Source organism: Sarcophilus harrisii, chromosome X (genome assembly GCF_902635505.1).
Source record: "Sarcophilus harrisii chromosome X, mSarHar1.11, whole genome shotgun sequence".
Lineage (NCBI taxonomy): Eukaryota > Metazoa > Chordata > Mammalia > Dasyuromorphia > Dasyuridae > Sarcophilus > Sarcophilus harrisii.
In genome coordinates, this window is record NC_045432.1 from 64,677,964 (window position 1) to 64,689,163 (window position 11,200).

An 11,200-nucleotide genomic window follows, 5' to 3' on the forward strand; every position below is an offset into this window, starting at 1 on the left:
CATTTCATGCTATGAAATCATTTTGAAATTGTTTTAATGACTAATGTAGGAGTGGGGAATATTTTTAGGAGAGTGTAAAACCTTAGGAATTTTATCCAGATTTCCACTATGATTTTTAAAACAAACAAGCTGGGTATTTATTTGTGAAATTTGTATTTACTGGCTAAACAAGTTAGTTTTTGTTGGGGTAAGAGTATAGACTTCATTGTATTGTAGTTTTTGTAATAGACAAAGCACTTAAACTTTACTTCTGGCCTTTTTTGGCCCAAAGATGACCAAAATGGCAATGGATTCCATTTTAGCTGCTCTAACTTGTACTTTTTTGTGGGGAGAGGAAGGGGTAAGGGAAAAGTATTTTTAAATAGTGAAGTCTATGTTATGTGTATGGACATGTCATTCTCTGTTCAAAGTGATCTAGTTCTGTGTTTCTTAAGCTTTTTCTACTTGCAACCTCTTTTCTTTTGTTTTTTTAATTTAATTTTTTAAATTATAATAACTTTTTATTGACAGAACCCATGCCAGGGTAATTTTTTACAACATTATCCCTTGAACTCACTTCTGTTCCAGTTTTTCCCCTCTCTCCCTCCACCCCCCCCAGATGGCAAGCAGTCCTATATATGTTAAATATGTCACAGTATATCCTAGATACAATCTATTTGTGCAGAACCAAACAATTCTCTTGTTACACAGGGAGAATTGGATTTAGAAGGTAGAAACAACCCAGGAAGAAAAACAAAAATGCAAACAGTTTACATTCATTTCCCAGTGTTCTTTCTTTGGGTGTAGCTGCTTCTGTCCATCATTGATCAATTGAAACTGAGTTAGGTCTCTTTGTCAAAGAAATCCACTTCTATCAGAATACATCTTCATACAGTATCGTTGTTGAGGTATATAGTGATCTCCTGGTTCTGCTCATTTCACTCAGCATCACCTCATGTAAGTCTCTCCAAGCCTCTCTGTATTCCTCCTGCTGGTCATTTCTTACAGAACAATAATATTCCATAACATTCATATACCACAATTTACCCAACCATTCTCCAATTGATGGGCATCCATTCATTTTCCAGTTTCTGGCCACTACAAACAGGGCTGCCACTAACATTTTGACCCATACAGGTCCCTTTCCCTTCTTTAAGATCTCTTTGGGATATAAGCCCAGTAGTAACATTGCTGGATCTAAGGGGATGCACAGTTTGATGACTTTTTGAGTATAGTTCTAAGCCATGCTGAGAGTTGCAGAGCGATTTGGGGTATGAACATACCCAAAATAATGGCCTATTTTCCACATTCAGGATGTGGTCTAATTGTCAGTATCCAGAGCAAGACTTCTCAGATTTTTTCCATTCGCTACCCCTTTTTGCCCTTGAAATTTTTACATGACCCCAGGACCCCATATGGATCATGATCCATATTTAAGAAGCTAGGGTCTAGAGTATTGGTTGCTTCCATTGTTATTCTCTTGCTATCTGGATGATATAGTACACTCCAAAAACTTTTCTTCTGTAGGGCAAATGGAAATGGGGGGAAATTTTCTAGCTATCAGTGATCCTGTGTAACTAACAAGGTTACCTTTATGTTCTGCAAGTCTGCTCTCTCTCATTGTACCTTGAGCAGAGATAAATCAATTGAAAAAAAATTCAACACCTTTTCAGTGGAAATCATTGTGAGAGGGACTGAACTAATCTTCCATTTACCTGTCTTATATCTAAGTCTTGAATTATCTGTCCAAATCACTTGATATGTGCCGCTCCTTTTCCAAGTGGCATTTGGACCCCCATACCCAAACACTGGAACTCCATCTTTGATAGTACAACACTGATATTAAGAGAGTAATTTATATGCTAAAATGACAGCTCTGATATCATTTGTCATACTGGAATAGGATATTATAATTTCATCAATAACTTATTAGTTCCTCATGATACACTTTCTTATGGACACCAAGTGGACTTAGTCTGGCCCTTTTAAGATAAAATAATCTGAAGTCCAGCTCAGTGACTACAACGACAATGGATTTGTGATTTATCTGTATGTTTCTGTTAATATGTATTACTCAGTTAATAGTTTATTTTTAAACTTTGTTGTTAAAGAAAGAGTTGGTGAAGAAATGTTTTCACCTGAACATTTTCACTGAGGGTTTGCAGTTTTTACCAAACCAAGGCCTTTTTCCTCCAGAAACCAAGGATCCTAAAATTCTTAGTTGTGTGGACAGCCCAACAAGTCTTACAATTCTCTTTTCCCAAAATGCTTCTGTTTTTGGCTGCAGGAAATGTTCACAGGGCAAGCAATGGACTAAAAGAAAAGGAAAGAAAAGCAATACTTGTGCTGCAGATATCATGACGGGTTCATCTTCTGCTAGAGGCCAGAGAGGCAAAAGCATGACTTTTCAGAAAAAGCAAGACTTACGAAAACCAAAGAATGCTGTTGCACTGCTAAACAAGATGAGCTCCAAGGTCTACGGAATCTGGGCACAGAGGTCAGTAACTAAGTATTTTATGCCTACCAAAATATCAGGCATGTATTATATGGGTCAAGGGATACAAAGAATTTACAGATAGTCAACTCTTTAACAAATTAGAAAGGGACTATTGGATCACCTAGACCAACTGTTTGTAGCATTCCTGAGAGTCAAGGAAGGTAAGAGATGAAGAGAAATTACTTAGATATTTTTTAGACCATGAGCAAAGTCCAGTTTCCTCAAGTGAACCTGATGCCACCTAGAAGTGATAGGCAGGACAAAAGATACATTACTAAAATAGTGAAGTTCCTGGAGAGGCTCAGATAAGTGACAAATGAGTCCCCTAATCCAAACATGGAAGGGGGTATATGAGACCCACACTGGTTTTTCTGGTCTAGAAAACATTACTCAATAGCTGGCTCATTTTATTGGCTCTTGTGTCTCATGACCAGGAGAGAGGTGTGGGGGCTTTCAATCTGTTCTTTAATCAAATAATATGATGAAGGTATCTGTTCATGGTGATAGTTTATAAGAATATGAAATAAAATCAATTTCAAGGAGGGAGAATTTGGCAGTTTAGGAACAACTATCTTGTTTATGTTTAAATAGAACATTTATTTAAGTTCTAAGAAGATATGATGTTACAGTTCTTCCCATTCTCTCTGGGCCTGGGTAGTAAGAAATGGTTATGGCTTCTAATCTGAAGTTTTGTGATAATTTTACCAGGTTCTAATACTCCTCTCTTATCTGGGAAAGAGATCATTTCCCATAAATTTGACAAGCAAGGGCTATTGTTAAGTGCACCTTAATGTTATAGAAAACCTTTGGAATCACTTGAATATATAGAAACAGAGAGACAGACAGACACACTGAACAATCCTTCACAAGCGCTTCCTTCAATCTTGTGAGGTGAGCTCCTGGCAAATAAAATCTGGGAGACCCACCAAGAATTGAAGCTTTTTGGCTTTTCTCAAATCTCCTCAAGGGTGGCCAGTTTTCATGCTCACCATAGTAAGGACAGTTTGTAAAACCTTAGAATCTGAGAATTATATGCATTATTTTTGGTGACTAGCTCTTTTTTGGGATCTGCAATGTTTCTCACATTCACTCCATCTATTATCCCTGTAAAAGATATCCTGCCACTCTGAGTATTCTTAAGCATGAGAAATATAGGTCTGTATGTTGGCCTTTCTTTCAGACATTATTCTGACCTAAGATGTGCTTAGTTAATGTTCCTTTGCCCTTTCTTTCACCCATTCATCTTGCTCCTTGTCAAGGTGTCAGTCAGGAAAATCACATGCCATAGTTGCAGTGGTAAATCTTGTAACATCTAAGATTTCTATTCCAGTTGGGGTTATGGAGAGAATCTATAAACTCCATAACACTCAGGTGCCTTTTTCACTGATGTCCCACAGGTATGATCACTTTGGGAGTTCTTGAAGATCTGGACCTGACAGGGTCCGGCCCCTGCAACCATGAAAACCGTAGTATTCCAAGACACTATCCACACATCACTTAATTGGAAACTCTACAAAATGTATGGTGGCGTCGTGAGGCTGTGTCCTTGTCTAGGAATTTCCCTGTCAAGGCTAAGAATTTTGGGATGAGACTGTGATTGGCAGGGGACCAGAGTGATTGACCCTTATCACCAGGGGCCCTTGATAGCCCATGGCATTAAGTTTTATTTCTGTGTTCAATGTGCAAATCGTTAAAGGCCAAGCCAGCAGGATTGTATAATACCAGCATTTCTTATGGCTGTGGGAGGGGAAGAGGGAATAGTTGCTTTTGCAGTGTTTCCTTAAGTATATGTGGACATGGGGTGGCTGTCTGAAAATTGCTCTTGTTCTTTCAGTCAGCAGAGAAGGGAACATTTGTGTCCAGAACAGCATCTTACCCTTGATACACTTCTCCCTCAGTCCTGCCCACCATTTGCCCTCTTCAAATGGTTTTTGTTGTGGCAATGCCGTGATGATTTCCAAGTCCACTGTGCCACAAACAGCAAGAGATAAAATAGCTTCTATATCAAAGTATTCTTCCTTTCTGTCAGACACCTTGCTGTCCTTCTTCCAGGAGGAAGTCTTGGCGCGGCATGGAGGATAGAATATGGCTGAAATTAAATTTCTCTGCAGTTCAGGGCTTCTGGTTAGTCCTTGTGATGTGAACATCACATTCAGACCTCCCTCTATTTCTGCCATACATGAATGGAGGGAAAGAGACCACAGGGGAGCACTGCATGTGCAAGGGAACTCTCTTCGCTTCTAAACATTTTCATGTCTCCTTATCTAAAGAAATACAAGTATGTGTACTTTACGCTTTCCTACTTTTGTGTGTTCAGGTTCTCTATCTGAGAAGTAACTGTTTTAGGGCCAATAGTTTTCTCATCCTGAAGATGGGATTCTGTGTCCTAGATAAGTTACTGGCACACTGCTTCTAGGATTTCTCAGTGAGAATCCATTAGTGTGAAAGTGACTAAAGTTTAGCCTCTAAACTGTCTTATTGTCCCTTCTAGCTTGAGTTCAAACAACACCACTCCTTAGTACCTGCATAGTTTTGGGCCAAATCACAAGACTTCTAATTTACTAATTCACCTTGTTTATGACAGGAAAAGATTGGATTAAGTGTTCCCTAAACTGGTTTTTTCCTTTGGTTCGAAGTTTACTATATACTCCTTGTCTGTGGTTTGAAGACAAGATGTCATGAAAATAAGGGTAGCCAAATGTTTCATATATTAATGTCATAGATAATGGTGACTGCATAAGTGGAAGCAAGTTGCCTTAACTTTCCAGAGATGTTAGGGACTGCTCTCTTTTCTTACCTTTACATTCTTCCTTCCAACCCTTGTTTTGGGGGTTATTACTTCATGTACTAATTATACAACTAAGAATAGGAAAGTTTGTTGTACTTGGTCATTCTCTTATTCAGAGGAGTTAAGGCTATCAAGTTCCTCTAACATTTAGCAGTTCTCCATTAATAAGCCAAATGGTTCACGCCCCCTGCACTTTTAAAGGTCAAGCAGAAAAACCTGAGATCCTCAAGTAGAGGCCCACCAGTATCAGTGAAACCTTCAGACATCTTGTATTTCTGGGAAGATACAGCTTTTTAATATTTGGGACTTGTTCTGTTCTTCAGGAGAAAATTAAATTTTTTTCGAGTTGGAGTCAATTTTGACAGGCCTCCATTTATTAAGTCAAATGGCTCACACTCCTGCCCTTTGACAATTCAGGCCAAAGTGATTTGGTTCCTGAATTAGAAACCACAATTTCAAGGAGAATCCTTGATTAAGTCTAGTATTTCCAGGAAGTGACAGCTTTATAATACTGGAAATTTCTTCTTCATGAAAAGAACAGGTTCTTTTGACATTGAGACACATTTAGCAGTCCACAACTTCTTAAAGGGAAATGGAGAAACAACTTTACAATATTGGCAGTTGTGTTTCCTTAAGAACAGGTTCTTTCAACATTCATTCAAATTTCACAGTCTGTCATTTCTTAAATCAAATGGTCTAGACATTAGGTATCAAGTAGCTGATTGTCTCAATGAGAGATCAACAGATGAAAGACAATGCTTGACATATCTTGTGTTTCCTGGTAGAGATTTCTTTCTGGTATTGGGGATTTGGTCTTCAGAACACTTAAGGCTTTGCATTTCATCTCCAATTTAACAGTCCTCAATTTCATAAGGCAAATCCTGAAAACTGCTGCCTTTTCAAAGTTCAAGCAAAAGGGCCCTATTTTCTGAATTAAAGGTCTCCAGTTTCAGGGAAATTTAAAATGACCTCTATTCACTAGGAAAGATAGCTTTTTGGTATTTTGGAATTTTGCTTCTTGAGAAAAACAGAACCCTTCCAGTTCCATTGAACTTTAGCAGTCAGTCACTTCTGAAGTCAAATGGGAACAACTTCAGACTCAAGTGGCTGAGTACCTCCACTATAGACTACCCATTCAGGGAGAAATTTTGAGATATCTTACATTTTTTGGGAGAGATAGCATTTTGAGATTTTAGAATTGTTCTTCTTGAGAAGAATGTATTCTTTGAAGTTCCACTGAACTTTAGCAGTCCAAGACTTCTTAAATCAAAGGGATACACTCCTCCCCTTCAATACTTAATACAAAAGTGCTTGAGCTGTTGAAGTATACACCACCCTGTCAAGGAAAATCTTTCAGATGTCTTTTATTTTTAGTGATAGAGATAGCATTTTGGGATTTTGGAACTGTTCTTTTGAGAAGAAACGAATCTTTACAATTCTAAAAACTTTTAGCAGTCCGCCAATTTTTAAATCATATGCTAGGCTCTTCAGGCTCAAGTGCCTGAGTTTCTCCACTATCAAATAATGACCCAGGGAGAATTTTTAAGATATCTTACATTTCTTAGGAGAGATTGCTTTTTGGGGTTTTAGAAGAGTTATTCTGGGGAAGAACAGAATCTTCCCAGTTTCACTAAACCTTTAGATGTCTGGCATTTCATAAGTGAAAAGGAGTATACTCCTGCCCTTCAACACTTCACCAAAAAGTGGCTAAGTGCTTGAAGTATATAGACTACCCTTTCAAGGAGATATATTCACATATCTGTTATTTTCAGGGAGATGGCTTATTAGGATTTGGGAATTTTTCTTCTTGAGAAGAATGGATTTGTTGCAGGTTCCCCCAAGTGTAAAAATCCCTTTCTTTGTAAGTCAAAGGCTGCAGAAACCAATTTTTATATAATTCAGCCTGAAGGGATTCGCTTCCAAAGGCAAAGATCACCACATCAAGGATATTCCTTGATATGTCTTCCATTTCCAGTGAGATAAATCTTTTTAATATTGAGAATTTTCTAACATTGGAGAAGGATAGCTTCCTTCAATTTGGAGCCACATTTTGAAATCCCTGACTTCTTAAGTCCAAGGGTGTACACCTTTGGTTCCATTGGGTAGCTTTATCAAGTAGAACCCACCAGTTGAATGATAATCCCTAAGATGTCTTCAGGGAAGAGATTGCTTTGTGCACTGAGCATTTTGTCTGCTTCAAAGTACGTAAGGCTTTGCTGTTCCTGTCCAATTTAGCAATCCTAAGTTTGAGAAGTAATAGTCTGAAAACTTATTGTGATTCAATGTTCATGCCAAAGGACCCTAGTTCCTGAATGAGTGGCCTCCATTTTCAGGAAAATTTGGGGTGCTTTATTCCCTGGGAGAGATAGCTTTTTTAGATTTTGGAATTGTTGTTCTTCAGAAGAACAGAATCTTTCCAGTTCCACTCCACACTTAGCTGCCCTGCCCTTCTTCAGTCAAAGGGGGGGGTATACACTTGCCCTTAAATACTTCAGCAACAAGTGGTTGGGTTTTTGAGATATAGACACCCTGTTTAAGGAGATTTTTTTTGACAGATCTTTTATTTTCAGGGAGAGATGGCTTATTGGGATTTGGGATTTGTTATTCTTGAGAAGAATGGATTCTTTGCAGATTCTGCCAACTGTAAAAATCCCTTTCTTTATAAGTCAAAGGCTGCAGAAACCAACTTTTACATAAGTCAGCTTGAAGGGACTCGCTTCCCAAGGTAAAGGTCACCACATCAAAGATATTCTTTGAGGTGTCTTCCATTTCCAGTGAGATAAATCTTTTTAATATTGGAAATTTCTTCATGTGGATAAGAATACCTAACTTCAACTTGGACCAAAAATGTTGCAGTCCCTGACTTCTTAAGTCCAAGGGTGTACACCTTTGGATGTAATTACCTACCTGTATCAAGTAGAGCCCACCAGTTGAATAATAATCCCTAAGATGTCTTCAGGGAAGAGAATTCTTTGTGGCACTGAGCATTTGGTCTCTTCAAAGTACATAAGGCTTTGCCATTCCTGTCCAATTTAGCAATCCTCAGTTTGAGAGGCAATGTCATGAAAACTGCTAGGGTTCAGTGTTCAAGCCAAAGGACCTTAGTTCCTGAATGGGAGGCCTCCATTTTCAGGAAAATTTGGGGGGGTTGTGTATTCCCTGGGAGAGATAGATTTTTGGTATTTTGGAATTGTTCTTTTGGAAAAGAACAGAATCTTTCCAGTTCCACTCCAAACTTCGCAGCCCTGCCCTTCTTCAGTCAAAGGGGGTATACACTTGCCCTTAAATACTTCAGCAACATGTGGTTGGGTTATTTACATATAGACCCCCCCACTTTCGAGGAGATTTTTTTGACAGATCTTTTATTTTCTGGGAGAGATAGCTTATTGGGATTTGGAATTTGTTCTACTTGAGGAGAGGGGATTCTTTGCAGATTCCGCCAATTGTAAAAATCCCTTTCTTTGTAAGTCATGGGATGCACAAACCAATTTTTATATAATTCAGCCTGAAAAGGCCCGGTTCCAAATGTAATGATCACCCCATCCAGGTTATTCCTTGAGATGTCCTCCATTTCCAGGGGAAATACATCTTTTTAATATTGGGAATTTCTTCATGTGGATAAAAATACCTAACTTCAACTTGGCCCAAAATGTTGCAGTCCTTGACTTTGTGAGTCCAAGGGTGTACACCTTTAGTTGCACTTGGATAGCTTTATGAAGTAGAGCCGAGCCCACCAGTTGAATGATAATCCCTAAGATGTCTTCAGGGAAGAGATTGCTTTGTGCACTGAGCATTTGATCTTCTTCAAAGTACATAAGGCTTTGCCGTTGCTGTCCAATTTAGCAATCATAAGTTTGAGAGGTAATAGCCTGAAAACTGCTTGCGGTTCGATGTTTATGCCAAAGGACCCTAGTTCCTGAATGAGCGGCCTCCATTTTCAAGAAGATTTGGGGGTGTTTTGTATTCCCTGGGAGATATGGGTTTTTGAGATTTTGGAATTGTTGTTCTTGAGAAGAACAAAATCTTTCCTGTGAAGACAGTGTATTTTAAAATCAGCTAGAGTCAGGAATTCAGGTTAGGGGAAAATCGTCACTCTTTATTCTCAGGGAAGAAAGATCGGAGGTGGAAGAGAATGGCCTATAGCAATGTGTGCAGGTGAGTCAAGAAGCTAGCTAGACCAGCAGCTATGAGCATAGAACCCAGGCCCAATCCCTCCCAGCCTCTCTTCCTGTCTCTCTCTGCATCCACCCACCAAAATCGTCATTTCCTATACAACACATCAGGACTTGCACAGAGAGTGGATGGGAGCCATTCTTTATCCAAGCATGTATATGAATGGAGTATAGTCCAATTACTATTTAGCCTCACATGCTTGGGACCTCAGTGCATCAACTCAAGCCCTCAGCCCATAACATCTCCCGATTTCTTTTGTTTTAGAACACAGGTGGTCATGCCATCACTGACTCCTCGGGGTGGTCAGAGCCCCCAGAGGGAGGTGATCACAGCCTCCCTGACTTCTCAGGAAATATGGTGAAAGCACCGAAAAGAAGGTGATCACAGCCTCCCTGACTTCTCAGGAAGGGAGATGAAAAGCACCAAAGGGAAGGGGTGGTTGCTAGTGGGTTTCTGGGCTGAAGGGTCTTATTATGCACAAACCCATCAGCGTGGGAGATACTACAAAGCACATAGCAGTAACACAGAGGCTATTAGGGATGACCCTCCGCTCATTCAGTGCAGGCTCGATGTGGTGTAACAAATATGAATTGTACACACAAGTAGTGGAATAACAAACGATATAAATCAAAATGGTGTTGTAAAAGATCACCAGAAGTCCTAGAAGGACGGTATGTAAACAACAGTCACACATATGCCTTCTTCAGCAGCCAAGAGATAGTCCAAAACCAATCTATTGTCCATTGCTTCACATGTCAGGGAATCCAATGATCCCCCTGAGTTTTTGAAGTCCTGCAAAAGTCTTTTTATGTGTTAGGGAATCCAATGATTCCAGCAGATTTTGAAGTCCTGGAACAGTCTTATCATTTCTCAGAGAATCCAATGATTCCTGAGAGTTTTCAAGTCCTATGTCTCAGACAATCCAATGACTCCTGAGAGTTTTCAAGTCTTACCACAATCTTATCATGTCTCAGAGAATCAAATGATTCCTGAGGGTTTTGAAGTCCAATTATCTTTGATGTCCATGAGTCAGACGACATAACTGCTGGGCTCTTTCAGTGGTGGGCACAATCAGCAACAGAACCACCCGATATTTCTTGGTTTGGCTCCATTGCTTCAAGGATCTGCTCTGTTTCTCTGCGATGGACAAGGCGAATACGGCTCGTTGGCACCCATCTGATTCCTTCTCCACCTGTAGAGATACAAGCAAACCGTCACCCCCAAGCAGTTAGCCTATCTGGTCTCTTCCACTCACCACTTTCAGGGTCTCTCCACATCACCTGGCGATTATCTAAAGATAGTGGAGCTGCTCCCACTGGACACTGACCTTCCTTCCGGTGGGTTATAAAATCTGTCTGCCGGAGCCAGTGCATCTTTGTCAAAAATCAAGAAGTTAATAGTATAAAGGATTAGATTTAGAAGTTCTCTAGGGTTACCTGTGGCTCCCCCTTTCTTTTGTTTTTGGAGGACTGACTTAATATCTCTGTTTCTCCTCTCTACTATTGCCTGTGGTTGAGGATTAAAAGGTATGCCCATGGTGTGTAAAATCTTATACTGTGCACAAAAGTGGGCAAAATGTTTTGAAGTATAAGCAGGACCATTGTCTCTTTTTATTGCTTGTGGCACACCTACAATGGCAAATGCTTGTATGAGGAATTCAGTGACCATTCGGGCTGTCTCTTTTGCTGCTGGTATTGCAAAAGTGAATCCCGAAAAGGTGTCTACCACAACATGGATAAAAGATAGATGACCAAAAGATTTAT

At 39.6% G+C, this 11,200-nt stretch overlaps 1 long non-coding RNA gene across 1 annotated transcript in view; it reads left to right on the forward strand.

Moving 5' to 3' along the window:
* Window positions 1-9,338, forward strand: part of LOC116420257 — a 72,192-nt gene extending 62,854 nt beyond the window's left edge. Inside the window, exons 2-3 of the long non-coding RNA XR_004230558.1 lie at window positions 2,267-2,476; window positions 3,874-9,338. This is a non-coding gene — a long non-coding RNA (uncharacterized LOC116420257). The remainder of the gene's footprint in view (window positions 1-2,266; window positions 2,477-3,873) is intronic.
* The last annotated feature ends 1,862 nt before the right edge of the window (window positions 9,339-11,200 follow it).